Genomic DNA, 16388 nt, shown 5'->3' with positions numbered 1-16388 from the left:
GACACCCCCACATCCGGTGTGGTCTAGTGGCTAGGATACCTGGCTTTCACCCAGGAGGCCCGGGTTCGATTCCCGGTACCGGAACGGAATTTTTTCCACACGAACCGTGACAAGTTTGAGCTGACCGAGCTGCCGTTTCCCGTCCTGCTCGCAATATAGCTACTGTTTCGTGACCGTCAGCAGAATATAGACGAGGGAAGCAGACGTCCGACGACCATAGAAATGGTGTACGGCTTCATGCCATACGTTTCCAGCGCAGGGCTGAGCAACTGCATCTGCCGAGGCCCGTTAGCTCAGTTGGTTAGAGCGTCGTGCTAATAACGCGAAGGTCGTGGGTTCGATCCCCCCACGGGCCACTAGTCTTTTACTACTACGAAAAGGCAGCGCCGATTTCAGCAGGCGAGTGTGATGACCAAAAGATCATCACCCTGCGTGGAAGTTGACGGAGGATCCGAACCCGACTTGTCGGGAAGCGCTACAGCATTCACTCGGCAATGGCCATAATATGTTGAATACACTGGTTCTCAACCGATAAAGACAAGATGAAAGAAAATGTCCGATTGCCGATTTGTAACAACTTTGGCCCTTGTCAGTACTTGGGCGGGTGAGCGCATGGGGACACAGGGTACTGTTGGCAGTTTTACTTCCTATTTTTTCTTTCTCCTTTGTTTTCGGAGCTACAACCCGATTCGGTCATGGACACGCCACCGTGAAAGGATGGGGGAGTGCTGTGTGCCCATCGCCTCGCCTCTCCTTACCTCTCTCAGTCGTTTCTCGTGCTTGTCGTTTTGATATAGGCCGATTTGAGAGCGTCAGCTCTCGCGTCAGCTGAGCAAAGTCGAGACAAGTCGAGACACACTATAGGCTGGTCTGCAGCGAGTAAGAAGGGGGAAAAAAACATTAATTTAAGGGCGCGTGGCGAAAGTACTCATACGCGAAATTAAAAAGCCTGTTGCGGTGGCCGGGAATCGAACCCGGATCAACTGCTTGGAAGGCAACTATGCTGACCATTACACCACCACCGCACAAGGAAGCGCCCCGACGCCGCGCTGTGTCGGCTTCCCGCCTGTCGGCAGCGGCCGAAGGTGATCGTACCTGGCAGGCGCATTTCGAGGTAGGCTAGGGGAGAACATCCAGCCGCATTCGGACGGCGTATCCGCGCACATTTCGCATCCTTTGGCAAGAGTCGGTGCCGGCGCCGGCGATGCAAGAGTACGCAGAGGACCGCGTTCTGGCGGCATTTTTTAGCAGTGCAGTGCAGGATTCAGCGTCTGCAGCATCTTCTCGACAGAATGCTACGGCGCTTGACGGCAGTCCCACTTTCCCTTGAGACATCTGCTCGGCAAGCAGCGTGAAGTTACTACTGGCCCGAGCATCGGTGGTTCAGTGGTAGAATGCTCGCCTGCCACGCGGGCGGCCCGGGTTCGATTCCCGGCCGATGCATCGTTTTGCTGTTCCCGCGATAATGCTGCCGTGCTGCTTGTGCTCTTGAGATGCACGATCCACAAGAATGTATAGCTGGATTCCCTTGAGAAGAACCGAGAACGCAGCACTCGCGGGTCCCCACTAGGACGCTCGCATCATGTTCTACAGACTAGCGTCGGCCTGGCCTCACAATTTGCTATGTCCAGGTGCCTCCGACGCACTGAACGTTAACGACAAGGAGTGCTGCCTATCGTTTGCAAAAGCTGCAGCAACACCGCAATCAACTGGGCCGGCAATGCACGTCTAGCAACAGAACACGTTATCCAGGAAGTACAGTGTCTTTACGTCTAACATTGGGTATGGTACTTACCCAGTTTCCAGGAAAAGCGGTTCCACCCGTGCCTCGGTAGCGCAGTAGGCAGCGCGTAAGTCTCATAATCTTAAGGTCGTGAGTTCGATCCTCACCCGGGGCATTTAATTTTCTGTGACTGATGGTGATGCTGTTGCTAGGGCACTAACTTATTTCTTGTTTGTTATCCACAACGGTTTCAACGCTTCAGCGGGAAAATGTTTACTTCCTGTTACTGCTACTTACAGCTTCCCTTTCCCTCTTCTCCCAGCACAGCATGAAGCCAAAAGCATTGCTCTGAGACGTTTGAGGTGCGCGCCTTGCCAGTCAGTATGCGCAAAGACGCTCGCAAAGAGAGAAGGGCGCCGACGCGGGACACGACACGAAATGCGACAAGCGACCGTCCGAACCGGCGGAGACACCCCCACATCCGGTGTGGTCTAGTGGCTAGGATACCTGGCTTTCACCCAGGAGGCCCGGGTTCGATTCCCGGTACCGGAACGGAATTTTTTCCACACGAACCGTGACAAGTTTGAGCTGACCGAGCTGCCGTTTCCCGTCCTGCTCGCAATATAGCTACTGTTTCGTGACCGTCAGCAGAATATAGACGAGGGAAGCAGACGTCCGACGACCATAGAAATGGTGTACGGCTTCATGCCATACGTTTCCAGCGCAGGGCTGAGCAACTGCATCTGCCGAGGCCCGTTAGCTCAGTTGGTTAGAGCGTCGTGCTAATAACGCGAAGGTCGTGGGTTCGATCCCCCCACGGGCCACTAGTCTTTTACTACTACGAAAAGGCAGCGCCGATTTCAGCAGGCGAGTGTGATGACCAAAAGATCATCACCCTGCGTGGAAGTTGACGGAGGATCCGAACCCGACTTGTCGGGAAGCGCTACAGCATTCACTCGGCAATGGCCATAATATGTTGAATACACTGGTTCTCAACCGATAAAGACAAGATGAAAGAAAATGTCCGATTGCCGATTTGTAACAACTTTGGCCCTTGTCAGTACTTGGGCGGGTGAGCGCATGGGGACACAGGGTACTGTTGGCAGTTTTACTTCCTATTTTTTCTTTCTCCTTTGTTTTCGGAGCTACAACCCGATTCGGTCATGGACACGCCACCGTGAAAGGATGGGGGAGTGCTGTGTGCCCATCGCCTCGCCTCTCCTTACCTCTCTCAGTCGTTTCTCGTGCTTGTCGTTTTGATATAGGCCGATTTGAGAGCGTCAGCTCTCGCGTCAGCTGAGCAAAGTCGAGACAAGTCGAGACACACTATAGGCTGGTCTGCAGCGAGTAAGAAGGGGGAAAAAAACATTAATTTAAGGGCGCGTGGCGAAAGTACTCATACGCGAAATTAAAAAGCCTGTTGCGGTGGCCGGGAATCGAACCCGGATCAACTGCTTGGAAGGCAACTATGCTGACCATTACACCACCACCGCACAAGGAAGCGCCCCGACGCCGCGCTGTGTCGGCTTCCCGCCTGTCGGCAGCGGCCGAAGGTGATCGTACCTGGCAGGCGCATTTCGAGGTAGGCTAGGGGAGAACATCCAGCCGCATTCGGACGGCGTATCCGCGCACATTTCGCATCCTTTGGCAAGAGTCGGTGCCGGCGCCGGCGATGCAAGAGTACGCAGAGGACCGCGTTCTGGCGGCATTTTTTAGCAGTGCAGTGCAGGATTCAGCGTCTGCAGCATCTTCTCGACAGAATGCTACGGCGCTTGACGGCAGTCCCACTTTCCCTTGAGACATCTGCTCGGCAAGCAGCGTGAAGTTACTACTGGCCCGAGCATCGGTGGTTCAGTGGTAGAATGCTCGCCTGCCACGCGGGCGGCCCGGGTTCGATTCCCGGCCGATGCATCGTTTTGCTGTTCCCGCGATAATGCTGCCGTGCTGCTTGTGCTCTTGAGATGCACGATCCACAAGAATGTATAGCTGGATTCCCTTGAGAAGAACCGAGAACGCAGCACTCGCGGGTCCCCACTAGGACGCTCGCATCATGTTCTACAGACTAGCGTCGGCCTGGCCTCACAATTTGCTATGTCCAGGTGCCTCCGACGCACTGAACGTTAACGACAAGGAGTGCTGCCTATCGTTTGCAAAAGCTGCAGCAACACCGCAATCAACTGGGCCGGCAATGCACGTCTAGCAACAGAACACGTTATCCAGGAAGTACAGTGTCTTTACGTCTAACATTGGGTATGGTACTTACCCACTTTCCAGGAAAAGCGGTTCCACCCGTGCCTCGGTAGCGCAGTAGGCAGCGCGTAAGTCTCATAATCTTAAGGTCGTGAGTTCGATCCTCACCCGGGGCATTTAATTTTCTGTGACTGATGGTGATGCTGTTGCTAGGGCACTAACTTATTTCTTGTTTGTTATCCACAACGGTTTCAACGCTTCAGCGGGAAAATGTTTACTTCCTGTTACTGCTACTTACAGCTTCCCTTTCCCTCTTCTCCCAGCACAGCATGAAGCCAAAAGCATTGCTCTGAGACGTTTGAGGTGCGCGCCTTGCCAGTCAGTATGCGCAAAGACGCTCGCAAAGAGAGAAGGGCGCCGACGCGGGACACGACACGAAATGCGACAAGCGACCGTCCGAACCGGCGGAGACACCCCCACATCCGGTGTGGTCTAGTGGCTAGGATACCTGGCTTTCACCCAGGAGGCCCGGGTTCGATTCCCGGTACCGGAACGGAATTTTTTCCACACGAACCGTGACAAGTTTGAGCTGACCGAGCTGCCGTTTCCCGTCCTGCTCGCAATATAGCTACTGTTTCGTGACCGTCAGCAGAATATAGACGAGGGAAGCAGACGTCCGACGACCATAGAAATGGTGTACGGCTTCATGCCATACGTTTCCAGCGCAGGGCTGAGCAACTGCATCTGCCGAGGCCCGTTAGCTCAGTTGGTTAGAGCGTCGTGCTAATAACGCGAAGGTCGTGGGTTCGATCCCCCCACGGGCCACTAGTCTTTTACTACTACGAAAAGGCAGCGCCGATTTCAGCAGGCGAGTGTGATGACCAAAAGATCATCACCCTGCGTGGAAGTTGACGGAGGATCCGAACCCGACTTGTCGGGAAGCGCTACAGCATTCACTCGGCAATGGCCATAATATGTTGAATACACTGGTTCTCAACCGATAAAGACAAGATGAAAGAAAATGTCCGATTGCCGATTTGTAACAACTTTGGCCCTTGTCAGTACTTGGGCGGGTGAGCGCATGGGGACACAGGGTACTGTTGGCAGTTTTACTTCCTATTTTTTCTTTCTCCTTTGTTTTCGGAGCTACAACCCGATTCGGTCATGGACACGCCACCGTGAAAGGATGGGGGAGTGCTGTGTGCCCATCGCCTCGCCTCTCCTTACCTCTCTCAGTCGTTTCTCGTGCTTGTCGTTTTGATATAGGCCGATTTGAGAGCGTCAGCTCTCGCGTCAGCTGAGCAAAGTCGAGACAAGTCGAGACACACTATAGGCTGGTCTGCAGCGAGTAAGAAGGGGGAAAAAAACATTAATTTAAGGGCGCGTGGCGAAAGTACTCATACGCGAAATTAAAAAGCCTGTTGCGGTGGCCGGGAATCGAACCCGGATCAACTGCTTGGAAGGCAACTATGCTGACCATTACACCACCACCGCACAAGGAAGCGCCCCGACGCCGCGCTGTGTCGGCTTCCCGCCTGTCGGCAGCGGCCGAAGGTGATCGTACCTGGCAGGCGCATTTCGAGGTAGGCTAGGGGAGAACATCCAGCCGCATTCGGACGGCGTATCCGCGCACATTTCGCATCCTTTGGCAAGAGTCGGTGCCGGCGCCGGCGATGCAAGAGTACGCAGAGGACCGCGTTCTGGCGGCATTTTTTAGCAGTGCAGTGCAGGATTCAGCGTCTGCAGCATCTTCTCGACAGAATGCTACGGCGCTTGACGGCAGTCCCACTTTCCCTTGAGACATCTGCTCGGCAAGCAGCGTGAAGTTACTACTGGCCCGAGCATCGGTGGTTCAGTGGTAGAATGCTCGCCTGCCACGCGGGCGGCCCGGGTTCGATTCCCGGCCGATGCATCGTTTTGCTGTTCCCGCGATAATGCTGCCGTGCTGCTTGTGCTCTTGAGATGCACGATCCACAAGAATGTATAGCTGGATTCCCTTGAGAAGAACCGAGAACGCAGCACTCGCGGGTCCCCACTAGGACGCTCGCATCATGTTCTACAGACTAGCGTCGGCCTGGCCTCACAATTTGCTATGTCCAGGTGCCTCCGACGCACTGAACGTTAACGACAAGGAGTGCTGCCTATCGTTTGCAAAAGCTGCAGCAACACCGCAATCAACTGGGCCGGCAATGCACGTCTAGCAACAGAACACGTTATCCAGGAAGTACAGTGTCTTTACGTCTAACATTGGGTATGGTACTTACCCAGTTTCCAGGAAAAGCGGTTCCACCCGTGCCTCGGTAGCGCAGTAGGCAGCGCGTAAGTCTCATAATCTTAAGGTCGTGAGTTCGATCCTCACCCGGGGCATTTAATTTTCTGTGACTGATGGTGATGCTGTTGCTAGGGCACTAACTTATTTCTTGTTTGTTATCCACAACGGTTTCAACGCTTCAGCGGGAAAATGTTTACTTCCTGTTACTGCTACTTACAGCTTCCCTTTCCCTCTTCTCCCAGCACAGCATGAAGCCAAAAGCATTGCTCTGAGACGTTTGAGGTGCGCGCCTTGCCAGTCAGTATGCGCAAAGACGCTCGCAAAGAGAGAAGGGCGCCGACGCGGGACACGACACGAAATGCGACAAGCGACCGTCCGAACCGGCGGAGACACCCCCACATCCGGTGTGGTCTAGTGGCTAGGATACCTGGCTTTCACCCAGGAGGCCCGGGTTCGATTCCCGGTACCGGAACGGAATTTTTTCCACACGAACCGTGACAAGTTTGAGCTGACCGAGCTGCCGTTTCCCGTCCTGCTCGCAATATAGCTACTGTTTCGTGACCGTCAGCAGAATATAGACGAGGGAAGCAGACGTCCGACGACCATAGAAATGGTGTACGGCTTCATGCCATACGTTTCCAGCGCAGGGCTGAGCAACTGCATCTGCCGAGGCCCGTTAGCTCAGTTGGTTAGAGCGTCGTGCTAATAACGCGAAGGTCGTGGGTTCGATCCCCCCACGGGCCACTAGTCTTTTACTACTACGAAAAGGCAGCGCCGATTTCAGCAGGCGAGTGTGATGACCAAAAGATCATCACCCTGCGTGGAAGTTGACGGAGGATCCGAACCCGACTTGTCGGGAAGCGCTACAGCATTCACTCGGCAATGGCCATAATATGTTGAATACACTGGTTCTCAACCGATAAAGACAAGATGAAAGAAAATGTCCGATTGCCGATTTGTAACAACTTTGGCCCTTGTCAGTACTTGGGCGGGTGAGCGCATGGGGACACAGGGTACTGTTGGCAGTTTTACTTCCTATTTTTTCTTTCTCCTTTGTTTTCGGAGCTACAACCCGATTCGGTCATGGACACGCCACCGTGAAAGGATGGGGGAGTGCTGTGTGCCCATCGCCTCGCCTCTCCTTACCTCTCTCAGTCGTTTCTCGTGCTTGTCGTTTTGATATAGGCCGATTTGAGAGCGTCAGCTCTCGCGTCAGCTGAGCAAAGTCGAGACAAGTCGAGACACACTATAGGCTGGTCTGCAGCGAGTAAGAAGGGGGAAAAAAACATTAATTTAAGGGCGCGTGGCGAAAGTACTCATACGCGAAATTAAAAAGCCTGTTGCGGTGGCCGGGAATCGAACCCGGATCAACTGCTTGGAAGGCAACTATGCTGACCATTACACCACCACCGCACAAGGAAGCGCCCCGACGCCGCGCTGTGTCGGCTTCCCGCCTGTCGGCAGCGGCCGAAGGTGATCGTACCTGGCAGGCGCATTTCGAGGTAGGCTAGGGGAGAACATCCAGCCGCATTCGGACGGCGTATCCGCGCACATTTCGCATCCTTTGGCAAGAGTCGGTGCCGGCGCCGGCGATGCAAGAGTACGCAGAGGACCGCGTTCTGGCGGCATTTTTTAGCAGTGCAGTGCAGGATTCAGCGTCTGCAGCATCTTCTCGACAGAATGCTACGGCGCTTGACGGCAGTCCCACTTTCCCTTGAGACATCTGCTCGGCAAGCAGCGTGAAGTTACTACTGGCCCGAGCATCGGTGGTTCAGTGGTAGAATGCTCGCCTGCCACGCGGGCGGCCCGGGTTCGATTCCCGGCCGATGCATCGTTTTGCTGTTCCCGCGATAATGCTGCCGTGCTGCTTGTGCTCTTGAGATGCACGATCCACAAGAATGTATAGCTGGATTCCCTTGAGAAGAACCGAGAACGCAGCACTCGCGGGTCCCCACTAGGACGCTCGCATCATGTTCTACAGACTAGCGTCGGCCTGGCCTCACAATTTGCTATGTCCAGGTGCCTCCGACGCACTGAACGTTAACGACAAGGAGTGCTGCCTATCGTTTGCAAAAGCTGCAGCAACACCGCAATCAACTGGGCCGGCAATGCACGTCTAGCAACAGAACACGTTATCCAGGAAGTACAGTGTCTTTACGTCTAACATTGGGTATGGTACTTACCCAGTTTCCAGGAAAAGCGGTTCCACCCGTGCCTCGGTAGCGCAGTAGGCAGCGCGTAAGTCTCATAATCTTAAGGTCGTGAGTTCGATCCTCACCCGGGGCATTTAATTTTCTGTGACTGATGGTGATGCTGTTGCTAGGGCACTAACTTATTTCTTGTTTGTTATCCACAACGGTTTCAACGCTTCAGCGGGAAAATGTTTACTTCCTGTTACTGCTACTTACAGCTTCCCTTTCCCTCTTCTCCCAGCACAGCATGAAGCCAAAAGCATTGCTCTGAGACGTTTGAGGTGCGCGCCTTGCCAGTCAGTATGCGCAAAGACGCTCGCAAAGAGAGAAGGGCGCCGACGCGGGACACGACACGAAATGCGACAAGCGACCGTCCGAACCGGCGGAGACACCCCCACATCCGGTGTGGTCTAGTGGCTAGGATACCTGGCTTTCACCCAGGAGGCCCGGGTTCGATTCCCGGTACCGGAACGGAATTTTTTCCACACGAACCGTGACAAGTTTGAGCTGACCGAGCTGCCGTTTCCCGTCCTGCTCGCAATATAGCTACTGTTTCGTGACCGTCAGCAGAATATAGACGAGGGAAGCAGACGTCCGACGACCATAGAAATGGTGTACGGCTTCATGCCATACGTTTCCAGCGCAGGGCTGAGCAACTGCATCTGCCGAGGCCCGTTAGCTCAGTTGGTTAGAGCGTCGTGCTAATAACGCGAAGGTCGTGGGTTCGATCCCCCCACGGGCCACTAGTCTTTTACTACTACGAAAAGGCAGCGCCGATTTCAGCAGGCGAGTGTGATGACCAAAAGATCATCACCCTGCGTGGAAGTTGACGGAGGATCCGAACCCGACTTGTCGGGAAGCGCTACAGCATTCACTCGGCAATGGCCATAATATGTTGAATACACTGGTTCTCAACCGATAAAGACAAGATGAAAGAAAATGTCCGATTGCCGATTTGTAACAACTTTGGCCCTTGTCAGTACTTGGGCGGGTGAGCGCATGGGGACACAGGGTACTGTTGGCAGTTTTACTTCCTATTTTTTCTTTCTCCTTTGTTTTCGGAGCTACAACCCGATTCGGTCATGGACACGCCACCGTGAAAGGATGGGGGAGTGCTGTGTGCCCATCGCCTCGCCTCTCCTTACCTCTCTCAGTCGTTTCTCGTGCTTGTCGTTTTGATATAGGCCGATTTGAGAGCGTCAGCTCTCGCGTCAGCTGAGCAAAGTCGAGACAAGTCGAGACACACTATAGGCTGGTCTGCAGCGAGTAAGAAGGGGGAAAAAAACATTAATTTAAGGGCGCGTGGCGAAAGTACTCATACGCGAAATTAAAAAGCCTGTTGCGGTGGCCGGGAATCGAACCCGGATCAACTGCTTGGAAGGCAACTATGCTGACCATTACACCACCACCGCACAAGGAAGCGCCCCGACGCCGCGCTGTGTCGGCTTCCCGCCTGTCGGCAGCGGCCGAAGGTGATCGTACCTGGCAGGCGCATTTCGAGGTAGGCTAGGGGAGAACATCCAGCCGCATTCGGACGGCGTATCCGCGCACATTTCGCATCCTTTGGCAAGAGTCGGTGCCGGCGCCGGCGATGCAAGAGTACGCAGAGGACCGCGTTCTGGCGGCATTTTTTAGCAGTGCAGTGCAGGATTCAGCGTCTGCAGCATCTTCTCGACAGAATGCTACGGCGCTTGACGGCAGTCCCACTTTCCCTTGAGACATCTGCTCGGCAAGCAGCGTGAAGTTACTACTGGCCCGAGCATCGGTGGTTCAGTGGTAGAATGCTCGCCTGCCACGCGGGCGGCCCGGGTTCGATTCCCGGCCGATGCATCGTTTTGCTGTTCCCGCGATAATGCTGCCGTGCTGCTTGTGCTCTTGAGATGCACGATCCACAAGAATGTATAGCTGGATTCCCTTGAGAAGAACCGAGAACGCAGCACTCGCGGGTCCCCACTAGGACGCTCGCATCATGTTCTACAGACTAGCGTCGGCCTGGCCTCACAATTTGCTATGTCCAGGTGCCTCCGACGCACTGAACGTTAACGACAAGGAGTGCTGCCTATCGTTTGCAAAAGCTGCAGCAACACCGCAATCAACTGGGCCGGCAATGCACGTCTAGCAACAGAACACGTTATCCAGGAAGTACAGTGTCTTTACGTCTAACATTGGGTATGGTACTTACCCAGTTTCCAGGAAAAGCGGTTCCACCCGTGCCTCGGTAGCGCAGTAGGCAGCGCGTAAGTCTCATAATCTTAAGGTCGTGAGTTCGATCCTCACCCGGGGCATTTAATTTTCTGTGACTGATGGTGATGCTGTTGCTAGGGCACTAACTTATTTCTTGTTTGTTATCCACAACGGTTTCAACGCTTCAGCGGGAAAATGTTTACTTCCTGTTACTGCTACTTACAGCTTCCCTTTCCCTCTTCTCCCAGCACAGCATGAAGCCAAAAGCATTGCTCTGAGACGTTTGAGGTGCGCGCCTTGCCAGTCAGTATGCGCAAAGACGCTCGCAAAGAGAGAAGGGCGCCGACGCGGGACACGACACGAAATGCGACAAGCGACCGTCCGAACCGGCGGAGACACCCCCACATCCGGTGTGGTCTAGTGGCTAGGATACCTGGCTTTCACCCAGGAGGCCCGGGTTCGATTCCCGGTACCGGAACGGAATTTTTTCCACACGAACCGTGACAAGTTTGAGCTGACCGAGCTGCCGTTTCCCGTCCTGCTCGCAATATAGCTACTGTTTCGTGACCGTCAGCAGAATATAGACGAGGGAAGCAGACGTCCGACGACCATAGAAATGGTGTACGGCTTCATGCCATACGTTTCCAGCGCAGGGCTGAGCAACTGCATCTGCCGAGGCCCGTTAGCTCAGTTGGTTAGAGCGTCGTGCTAATAACGCGAAGGTCGTGGGTTCGATCCCCCCACGGGCCACTAGTCTTTTACTACTACGAAAAGGCAGCGCCGATTTCAGCAGGCGAGTGTGATGACCAAAAGATCATCACCCTGCGTGGAAGTTGACGGAGGATCCGAACCCGACTTGTCGGGAAGCGCTACAGCATTCACTCGGCAATGGCCATAATATGTTGAATACACTGGTTCTCAACCGATAAAGACAAGATGAAAGAAAATGTCCGATTGCCGATTTGTAACAACTTTGGCCCTTGTCAGTACTTGGGCGGGTGAGCGCATGGGGACACAGGGTACTGTTGGCAGTTTTACTTCCTATTTTTTCTTTCTCCTTTGTTTTCGGAGCTACAACCCGATTCGGTCATGGACACGCCACCGTGAAAGGATGGGGGAGTGCTGTGTGCCCATCGCCTCGCCTCTCCTTACCTCTCTCAGTCGTTTCTCGTGCTTGTCGTTTTGATATAGGCCGATTTGAGAGCGTCAGCTCTCGCGTCAGCTGAGCAAAGTCGAGACAAGTCGAGACACACTATAGGCTGGTCTGCAGCGAGTAAGAAGGGGGAAAAAAACATTAATTTAAGGGCGCGTGGCGAAAGTACTCATACGCGAAATTAAAAAGCCTGTTGCGGTGGCCGGGAATCGAACCCGGATCAACTGCTTGGAAGGCAACTATGCTGACCATTACACCACCACCGCACAAGGAAGCGCCCCGACGCCGCGCTGTGTCGGCTTCCCGCCTGTCGGCAGCGGCCGAAGGTGATCGTACCTGGCAGGCGCATTTCGAGGTAGGCTAGGGGAGAACATCCAGCCGCATTCGGACGGCGTATCCGCGCACATTTCGCATCCTTTGGCAAGAGTCGGTGCCGGCGCCGGCGATGCAAGAGTACGCAGAGGACCGCGTTCTGGCGGCATTTTTTAGCAGTGCAGTGCAGGATTCAGCGTCTGCAGCATCTTCTCGACAGAATGCTACGGCGCTTGACGGCAGTCCCACTTTCCCTTGAGACATCTGCTCGGCAAGCAGCGTGAAGTTACTACTGGCCCGAGCATCGGTGGTTCAGTGGTAGAATGCTCGCCTGCCACGCGGGCGGCCCGGGTTCGATTCCCGGCCGATGCATCGTTTTGCTGTTCCCGCGATAATGCTGCCGTGCTGCTTGTGCTCTTGAGATGCACGATCCACAAGAATGTATAGCTGGATTCCCTTGAGAAGAACCGAGAACGCAGCACTCGCGGGTCCCCACTAGGACGCTCGCATCATGTTCTACAGACTAGCGTCGGCCTGGCCTCACAATTTGCTATGTCCAGGTGCCTCCGACGCACTGAACGTTAACGACAAGGAGTGCTGCCTATCGTTTGCAAAAGCTGCAGCAACACCGCAATCAACTGGGCCGGCAATGCACGTCTAGCAACAGAACACGTTATCCAGGAAGTACAGTGTCTTTACGTCTAACATTGGGTATGGTACTTACCCAGTTTCCAGGAAAAGCGGTTCCACCCGTGCCTCGGTAGCGCAGTAGGCAGCGCGTAAGTCTCATAATCTTAAGGTCGTGAGTTCGATCCTCACCCGGGGCATTTAATTTTCTGTGACTGATGGTGATGCTGTTGCTAGGGCACTAACTTATTTCTTGTTTGTTATCCACAACGGTTTCAACGCTTCAGCGGGAAAATGTTTACTTCCTGTTACTGCTACTTACAGCTTCCCTTTCCCTCTTCTCCCAGCACAGCATGAAGCCAAAAGCATTGCTCTGAGACGTTTGAGGTGCGCGCCTTGCCAGTCAGTATGCGCAAAGACGCTCGCAAAGAGAGAAGGGCGCCGACGCGGGACACGACACGAAATGCGACAAGCGACCGTCCGAACCGGCGGAGACACCCCCACATCCGGTGTGGTCTAGTGGCTAGGATACCTGGCTTTCACCCAGGAGGCCCGGGTTCGATTCCCGGTACCGGAACGGAATTTTTTCCACACGAACCGTGACAAGTTTGAGCTGACCGAGCTGCCGTTTCCCGTCCTGCTCGCAATATAGCTACTGTTTCGTGACCGTCAGCAGAATATAGACGAGGGAAGCAGACGTCCGACGACCATAGAAATGGTGTACGGCTTCATGCCATACGTTTCCAGCGCAGGGCTGAGCAACTGCATCTGCCGAGGCCCGTTAGCTCAGTTGGTTAGAGCGTCGTGCTAATAACGCGAAGGTCGTGGGTTCGATCCCCCCACGGGCCACTAGTCTTTTACTACTACGAAAAGGCAGCGCCGATTTCAGCAGGCGAGTGTGATGACCAAAAGATCATCACCCTGCGTGGAAGTTGACGGAGGATCCGAACCCGACTTGTCGGGAAGCGCTACAGCATTCACTCGGCAATGGCCATAATATGTTGAATACACTGGTTCTCAACCGATAAAGACAAGATGAAAGAAAATGTCCGATTGCCGATTTGTAACAACTTTGGCCCTTGTCAGTACTTGGGCGGGTGAGCGCATGGGGACACAGGGTACTGTTGGCAGTTTTACTTCCTATTTTTTCTTTCTCCTTTGTTTTCGGAGCTACAACCCGATTCGGTCATGGACACGCCACCGTGAAAGGATGGGGGAGTGCTGTGTGCCCATCGCCTCGCCTCTCCTTACCTCTCTCAGTCGTTTCTCGTGCTTGTCGTTTTGATATAGGCCGATTTGAGAGCGTCAGCTCTCGCGTCAGCTGAGCAAAGTCGAGACAAGTCGAGACACACTATAGGCTGGTCTGCAGCGAGTAAGAAGGGGGAAAAAAACATTAATTTAAGGGCGCGTGGCGAAAGTACTCATACGCGAAATTAAAAAGCCTGTTGCGGTGGCCGGGAATCGAACCCGGATCAACTGCTTGGAAGGCAACTATGCTGACCATTACACCACCACCGCACAAGGAAGCGCCCCGACGCCGCGCTGTGTCGGCTTCCCGCCTGTCGGCAGCGGCCGAAGGTGATCGTACCTGGCAGGCGCATTTCGAGGTAGGCTAGGGGAGAACATCCAGCCGCATTCGGACGGCGTATCCGCGCACATTTCGCATCCTTTGGCAAGAGTCGGTGCCGGCGCCGGCGATGCAAGAGTACGCAGAGGACCGCGTTCTGGCGGCATTTTTTAGCAGTGCAGTGCAGGATTCAGCGTCTGCAGCATCTTCTCGACAGAATGCTACGGCGCTTGACGGCAGTCCCACTTTCCCTTGAGACATCTGCTCGGCAAGCAGCGTGAAGTTACTACTGGCCCGAGCATCGGTGGTTCAGTGGTAGAATGCTCGCCTGCCACGCGGGCGGCCCGGGTTCGATTCCCGGCCGATGCATCGTTTTGCTGTTCCCGCGATAATGCTGCCGTGCTGCTTGTGCTCTTGAGATGCACGATCCACAAGAATGTATAGCTGGATTCCCTTGAGAAGAACCGAGAACGCAGCACTCGCGGGTCCCCACTAGGACGCTCGCATCATGTTCTACAGACTAGCGTCGGCCTGGCCTCACAATTTGCTATGTCCAGGTGCCTCCGACGCACTGAACGTTAACGACAAGGAGTGCTGCCTATCGTTTGCAAAAGCTGCAGCAACACCGCAATCAACTGGGCCGGCAATGCACGTCTAGCAACAGAACACGTTATCCAGGAAGTACAGTGTCTTTACGTCTAACATTGGGTATGGTACTTACCCAGTTTCCAGGAAAAGCGGTTCCACCCGTGCCTCGGTAGCGCAGTAGGCAGCGCGTAAGTCTCATAATCTTAAGGTCGTGAGTTCGATCCTCACCCGGGGCATTTAATTTTCTGTGACTGATGGTGATGCTGTTGCTAGGGCACTAACTTATTTCTTGTTTGTTATCCACAACGGTTTCAACGCTTCAGCGGGAAAATGTTTACTTCCTGTTACTGCTACTTACAGCTTCCCTTTCCCTCTTCTCCCAGCACAGCATGAAGCCAAAAGCATTGCTCTGAGACGTTTGAGGTGCGCGCCTTGCCAGTCAGTATGCGCAAAGACGCTCGCAAAGAGAGAAGGGCGCCGACGCGGGACACGACACGAAATGCGACAAGCGACCGTCCGAACCGGCGGAGACACCCCCACATCCGGTGTGGTCTAGTGGCTAGGATACCTGGCTTTCACCCAGGAGGCCCGGGTTCGATTCCCGGTACCGGAACGGAATTTTTTCCACACGAACCGTGACAAGTTTGAGCTGACCGAGCTGCCGTTTCCCGTCCTGCTCGCAATATAGCTACTGTTTCGTGACCGTCAGCAGAATATAGACGAGGGAAGCAGACGTCCGACGACCATAGAAATGGTGTACGGCTTCATGCCATACGTTTCCAGCGCAGGGCTGAGCAACTGCATCTGCCGAGGCCCGTTAGCTCAGTTGGTTAGAGCGTCGTGCTAATAACGCGAAGGTCGTGGGTTCGATCCCCCCACGGGCCACTAGTCTTTTACTACTACGAAAAGGCAGCGCCGATTTCAGCAGGCGAGTGTGATGACCAAAAGATCATCACCCTGCGTGGAAGTTGACGGAGGATCCGAACCCGACTTGTCGGGAAGCGCTACAGCATTCACTCGGCAATGGCCATAATATGTTGAATACACTGGTTCTCAACCGATAAAGACAAGATGAAAGAAAATGTCCGATTGCCGATTTGTAACAACTTTGGCCCTTGTCAGTACTTGGGCGGGTGAGCGCATGGGGACACAGGGTACTGTTGGCAGTTTTACTTCCTATTTTTTCTTTCTCCTTTGTTTTCGGAGCTACAACCCGATTCGGTCATGGACACGCCACCGTGAAAGGATGGGGGAGTGCTGTGTGCCCATCGCCTCGCCTCTCCTTACCTCTCTCAGTCGTTTCTCGTGCTTGTCGTTTTGATATAGGCCGATTTGAGAGCGTCAGCTCTCGCGTCAGCTGAGCAAAGTCGAGACAAGTCGAGACACACTATAGGCTGGTCTGCAGCGAGTAAGAAGGGGGAAAAAAACATTAATTTAAGGGCGCGTGGCGAAAGTACTCATACGCGAAATTAAAAAGCCTGTTGCGGTGGCCGGGAATCGAACCCGGATCAACTGCTTGGAAGGCAACTATGCTGACCATTACACCACCACCGCACAAGGAAGCGCCCCGACGCCGCGCT

The 16388-nt window shown here is 54.2% G+C and overlaps 38 non-coding genes across 38 annotated transcripts; 30 read left to right on the top strand and 8 right to left on the bottom strand.

Annotated features, from left to right (window-relative positions):
* Nucleotides 1-12: 12 nt before the first annotated feature.
* On the top strand, nucleotides 13-84 carry Trnae-uuc (transfer RNA glutamic acid (anticodon UUC)). The gene has a single exon. It is a non-coding gene; the product is annotated as a tRNA-Glu (tRNA).
* A 198-nt stretch (nucleotides 85-282) lies between these two features.
* On the top strand, nucleotides 283-356 carry Trnai-aau (transfer RNA isoleucine (anticodon AAU)). Its single transcript has one exon. It is a non-coding gene; the product is annotated as a tRNA-Ile (tRNA).
* Nucleotides 357-953: 597 nt separating this feature from the next.
* Nucleotides 954-1025, bottom strand: Trnag-ucc (transfer RNA glycine (anticodon UCC)). Its single transcript has one exon. It is a non-coding gene; the product is annotated as a tRNA-Gly (tRNA).
* A 347-nt stretch (nucleotides 1026-1372) lies between these two features.
* On the top strand, nucleotides 1373-1443 carry Trnag-gcc (transfer RNA glycine (anticodon GCC)). Its single transcript has one exon. It is a non-coding gene; the product is annotated as a tRNA-Gly (tRNA).
* A 382-nt stretch (nucleotides 1444-1825) lies between these two features.
* Nucleotides 1826-1898, top strand: Trnam-cau (transfer RNA methionine (anticodon CAU)). The gene has a single exon. It is a non-coding gene; the product is annotated as a tRNA-Met (tRNA).
* A 305-nt stretch (nucleotides 1899-2203) lies between these two features.
* On the top strand, nucleotides 2204-2275 carry Trnae-uuc (transfer RNA glutamic acid (anticodon UUC)). Its single transcript has one exon. It is a non-coding gene; the product is annotated as a tRNA-Glu (tRNA).
* Nucleotides 2276-2473: 198 nt separating this feature from the next.
* Trnai-aau (transfer RNA isoleucine (anticodon AAU)) lies at nucleotides 2474-2547 on the top strand. Its single transcript has one exon. It is a non-coding gene; the product is annotated as a tRNA-Ile (tRNA).
* Nucleotides 2548-3144: 597 nt separating this feature from the next.
* On the bottom strand, nucleotides 3145-3216 carry Trnag-ucc (transfer RNA glycine (anticodon UCC)). The gene has a single exon. It is a non-coding gene; the product is annotated as a tRNA-Gly (tRNA).
* Nucleotides 3217-3563: 347 nt separating this feature from the next.
* Trnag-gcc (transfer RNA glycine (anticodon GCC)) lies at nucleotides 3564-3634 on the top strand. Its single transcript has one exon. It is a non-coding gene; the product is annotated as a tRNA-Gly (tRNA).
* Nucleotides 3635-4016: 382 nt separating this feature from the next.
* Nucleotides 4017-4089, top strand: Trnam-cau (transfer RNA methionine (anticodon CAU)). Its single transcript has one exon. It is a non-coding gene; the product is annotated as a tRNA-Met (tRNA).
* A 305-nt stretch (nucleotides 4090-4394) lies between these two features.
* Trnae-uuc (transfer RNA glutamic acid (anticodon UUC)) lies at nucleotides 4395-4466 on the top strand. Its single transcript has one exon. It is a non-coding gene; the product is annotated as a tRNA-Glu (tRNA).
* Nucleotides 4467-4664: 198 nt separating this feature from the next.
* On the top strand, nucleotides 4665-4738 carry Trnai-aau (transfer RNA isoleucine (anticodon AAU)). Its single transcript has one exon. It is a non-coding gene; the product is annotated as a tRNA-Ile (tRNA).
* A 597-nt stretch (nucleotides 4739-5335) lies between these two features.
* Trnag-ucc (transfer RNA glycine (anticodon UCC)) lies at nucleotides 5336-5407 on the bottom strand. Its single transcript has one exon. It is a non-coding gene; the product is annotated as a tRNA-Gly (tRNA).
* A 347-nt stretch (nucleotides 5408-5754) lies between these two features.
* Nucleotides 5755-5825, top strand: Trnag-gcc (transfer RNA glycine (anticodon GCC)). The gene has a single exon. It is a non-coding gene; the product is annotated as a tRNA-Gly (tRNA).
* Nucleotides 5826-6207: 382 nt separating this feature from the next.
* On the top strand, nucleotides 6208-6280 carry Trnam-cau (transfer RNA methionine (anticodon CAU)). Its single transcript has one exon. It is a non-coding gene; the product is annotated as a tRNA-Met (tRNA).
* A 305-nt stretch (nucleotides 6281-6585) lies between these two features.
* Nucleotides 6586-6657, top strand: Trnae-uuc (transfer RNA glutamic acid (anticodon UUC)). Its single transcript has one exon. It is a non-coding gene; the product is annotated as a tRNA-Glu (tRNA).
* A 198-nt stretch (nucleotides 6658-6855) lies between these two features.
* Trnai-aau (transfer RNA isoleucine (anticodon AAU)) lies at nucleotides 6856-6929 on the top strand. Its single transcript has one exon. It is a non-coding gene; the product is annotated as a tRNA-Ile (tRNA).
* A 597-nt stretch (nucleotides 6930-7526) lies between these two features.
* Trnag-ucc (transfer RNA glycine (anticodon UCC)) lies at nucleotides 7527-7598 on the bottom strand. Its single transcript has one exon. It is a non-coding gene; the product is annotated as a tRNA-Gly (tRNA).
* A 347-nt stretch (nucleotides 7599-7945) lies between these two features.
* Trnag-gcc (transfer RNA glycine (anticodon GCC)) lies at nucleotides 7946-8016 on the top strand. The gene has a single exon. It is a non-coding gene; the product is annotated as a tRNA-Gly (tRNA).
* A 382-nt stretch (nucleotides 8017-8398) lies between these two features.
* On the top strand, nucleotides 8399-8471 carry Trnam-cau (transfer RNA methionine (anticodon CAU)). Its single transcript has one exon. It is a non-coding gene; the product is annotated as a tRNA-Met (tRNA).
* A 305-nt stretch (nucleotides 8472-8776) lies between these two features.
* Nucleotides 8777-8848, top strand: Trnae-uuc (transfer RNA glutamic acid (anticodon UUC)). The gene has a single exon. It is a non-coding gene; the product is annotated as a tRNA-Glu (tRNA).
* Nucleotides 8849-9046: 198 nt separating this feature from the next.
* Nucleotides 9047-9120, top strand: Trnai-aau (transfer RNA isoleucine (anticodon AAU)). The gene has a single exon. It is a non-coding gene; the product is annotated as a tRNA-Ile (tRNA).
* A 597-nt stretch (nucleotides 9121-9717) lies between these two features.
* Nucleotides 9718-9789, bottom strand: Trnag-ucc (transfer RNA glycine (anticodon UCC)). The gene has a single exon. It is a non-coding gene; the product is annotated as a tRNA-Gly (tRNA).
* A 347-nt stretch (nucleotides 9790-10136) lies between these two features.
* On the top strand, nucleotides 10137-10207 carry Trnag-gcc (transfer RNA glycine (anticodon GCC)). The gene has a single exon. It is a non-coding gene; the product is annotated as a tRNA-Gly (tRNA).
* A 382-nt stretch (nucleotides 10208-10589) lies between these two features.
* Nucleotides 10590-10662, top strand: Trnam-cau (transfer RNA methionine (anticodon CAU)). Its single transcript has one exon. It is a non-coding gene; the product is annotated as a tRNA-Met (tRNA).
* A 305-nt stretch (nucleotides 10663-10967) lies between these two features.
* Nucleotides 10968-11039, top strand: Trnae-uuc (transfer RNA glutamic acid (anticodon UUC)). Its single transcript has one exon. It is a non-coding gene; the product is annotated as a tRNA-Glu (tRNA).
* Nucleotides 11040-11237: 198 nt separating this feature from the next.
* Trnai-aau (transfer RNA isoleucine (anticodon AAU)) lies at nucleotides 11238-11311 on the top strand. Its single transcript has one exon. It is a non-coding gene; the product is annotated as a tRNA-Ile (tRNA).
* Nucleotides 11312-11908: 597 nt separating this feature from the next.
* On the bottom strand, nucleotides 11909-11980 carry Trnag-ucc (transfer RNA glycine (anticodon UCC)). Its single transcript has one exon. It is a non-coding gene; the product is annotated as a tRNA-Gly (tRNA).
* Nucleotides 11981-12327: 347 nt separating this feature from the next.
* Trnag-gcc (transfer RNA glycine (anticodon GCC)) lies at nucleotides 12328-12398 on the top strand. Its single transcript has one exon. It is a non-coding gene; the product is annotated as a tRNA-Gly (tRNA).
* A 382-nt stretch (nucleotides 12399-12780) lies between these two features.
* On the top strand, nucleotides 12781-12853 carry Trnam-cau (transfer RNA methionine (anticodon CAU)). Its single transcript has one exon. It is a non-coding gene; the product is annotated as a tRNA-Met (tRNA).
* A 305-nt stretch (nucleotides 12854-13158) lies between these two features.
* On the top strand, nucleotides 13159-13230 carry Trnae-uuc (transfer RNA glutamic acid (anticodon UUC)). Its single transcript has one exon. It is a non-coding gene; the product is annotated as a tRNA-Glu (tRNA).
* A 198-nt stretch (nucleotides 13231-13428) lies between these two features.
* On the top strand, nucleotides 13429-13502 carry Trnai-aau (transfer RNA isoleucine (anticodon AAU)). The gene has a single exon. It is a non-coding gene; the product is annotated as a tRNA-Ile (tRNA).
* Nucleotides 13503-14099: 597 nt separating this feature from the next.
* Nucleotides 14100-14171, bottom strand: Trnag-ucc (transfer RNA glycine (anticodon UCC)). The gene has a single exon. It is a non-coding gene; the product is annotated as a tRNA-Gly (tRNA).
* Nucleotides 14172-14518: 347 nt separating this feature from the next.
* Trnag-gcc (transfer RNA glycine (anticodon GCC)) lies at nucleotides 14519-14589 on the top strand. Its single transcript has one exon. It is a non-coding gene; the product is annotated as a tRNA-Gly (tRNA).
* Nucleotides 14590-14971: 382 nt separating this feature from the next.
* Trnam-cau (transfer RNA methionine (anticodon CAU)) lies at nucleotides 14972-15044 on the top strand. The gene has a single exon. It is a non-coding gene; the product is annotated as a tRNA-Met (tRNA).
* Nucleotides 15045-15349: 305 nt separating this feature from the next.
* Trnae-uuc (transfer RNA glutamic acid (anticodon UUC)) lies at nucleotides 15350-15421 on the top strand. Its single transcript has one exon. It is a non-coding gene; the product is annotated as a tRNA-Glu (tRNA).
* A 198-nt stretch (nucleotides 15422-15619) lies between these two features.
* On the top strand, nucleotides 15620-15693 carry Trnai-aau (transfer RNA isoleucine (anticodon AAU)). The gene has a single exon. It is a non-coding gene; the product is annotated as a tRNA-Ile (tRNA).
* A 597-nt stretch (nucleotides 15694-16290) lies between these two features.
* On the bottom strand, nucleotides 16291-16362 carry Trnag-ucc (transfer RNA glycine (anticodon UCC)). Its single transcript has one exon. It is a non-coding gene; the product is annotated as a tRNA-Gly (tRNA).
* Between the last annotated feature and the right edge of the window lie 26 nt (nucleotides 16363-16388).

This window comes from Schistocerca nitens, unplaced genomic scaffold, assembly GCF_023898315.1.
Source record: "Schistocerca nitens isolate TAMUIC-IGC-003100 unplaced genomic scaffold, iqSchNite1.1 HiC_scaffold_22, whole genome shotgun sequence".
NCBI classification, from domain to species: domain Eukaryota; kingdom Metazoa; phylum Arthropoda; class Insecta; order Orthoptera; family Acrididae; genus Schistocerca; species Schistocerca nitens.
This window is presented reverse-complemented; position numbering and strand designations above follow the sequence as displayed.